Consider the following 1,577-nt stretch of genomic DNA (forward strand, 5'->3'; position numbering starts at 1 on the left):
GCCTGTAGTTCTGGCTACTTGGAAGGCTGAGGCGGAAGAATCGCCAGAGCCCAGCAGGTCGAGGCTGCGGTGCCCGGGAGCATGCCACTGTACTCCAGTCTGGGTGACAGAGTGAGACTCCAACTCAAAAAAAAACCCAAAAAACCCTCATCCTCTGCATCTTCGGGGAAACGTTATTTGAGAGAATTCTCCTGCTCTCCTGGCTTAGCTACTTTGTGATATTAAACTCTTATTCCACTGTAATGGCTACATCAGTGTTGGTTTTTCTGGGCAGCAGGCAGAAGAACCCGTGTCAAGCTGTCAACTCCCCCTACCGCCCCTGGTAAACTTGGATGACATTCAGTCCCTGGACAGGAGTCTAGACATGATGCAAAAGGGTCAGGGCTCAGGACTTCATCGCTGGTCTCAAAAGGGACGGTTGTTTATGCTGAGCCTGTTCCCCATTCTCTACTCCAGTTTTCTAATAACATCGAGAGGGGAGGATCACGACTCTGGCAGTCAGAGAAGGTCCCAGGCACAGAGAAGCTCAGCTACCCTTCCAGGTCACACAGTAGTAAGTCAATGGAGAGCTGGGGTGCTGGCCAGGACTTCCTGTGCCCTCCCTCCCCCACAACTGGCTGCTTCCTGGTTCCTCACTGTTCCCTGGAAAGGAGGGAAAGAGAGGACAAGAGAGAGGACTAGCTGGCCCCAAAGGGCCTCCCAGGTCTGGGATGAATGACCCAGCCCTAGGGTTTGCATCCCAGGAGCAATCTCCCTGTATGTACGTGTGTCTAAACTCCACAGATAATAAAAACAACCAGAGGGACAATCCCTGACTGTCAGACTTAGGGGAACACCTTGTGTTCACAGACTTTGAAAATGCTTAACCAGAAAGTAACTTGAAACGATGACTTGCTTTGTCTAACATCTGTTTCCTGATGTAATCTAAGTAAACTTCTAAAAATAAATAGAGTGTGAATAAGATAAATATTTAAGTCAATTCTTTATGTGATTTAAAAATCTTAACATTATTTTAGATGCTCCTTAGATGTCTGGGTCACTTTCAACTAAAAAGAGTTCTGACATGGGAAACATGTTTCTAAGAATTATAAAATGGTCTCCTCTATAAAATAGCAAAGTCTGACAGTTCAAGGGGACCAATATTCAGAAAGACTACTATAAATAATTTTTTAAAAATTATAATCAACTTAATTATATACAAAATTCCTTTTATAAATTCCCTTTTGTGTACTTTATTATAACTTGTATAGACTATTTACAACATGTTTGAACTTTCTGATCTGTCCTATATGTCCTTCTTTTGTAACTAACTGGTCATTTTATTTTAGGAGAACAATTTACCATAAAAGGTCCTTTCCCACATAAGATTATTCTCTTTTTTATAACATTCTTTTTTTTTTTTTTTGAGTTGGAGCCTCACTCTGTCACCCAGACTGGAGTGCAGTGGCCGCTCTCGGCCACCACAGCCTCGAACTGCTGGGCTCCGGTGATCCTTCTGCCTCAGCCTTGCAAGTAGTTGGAACTACAGGCGCGTGCTACCACACCCGGCTAGTTTTTTGATTTATTGTAGAGATGAG

The sequence above is a fragment of the Carlito syrichta genome, unplaced genomic scaffold, assembly GCF_000164805.1.
Source record: "Carlito syrichta isolate Samal-C Ts95f unplaced genomic scaffold, Tarsius_syrichta-2.0.1 Scaffold135784, whole genome shotgun sequence".
Lineage (NCBI taxonomy): Eukaryota > Metazoa > Chordata > Mammalia > Primates > Tarsiidae > Carlito > Carlito syrichta.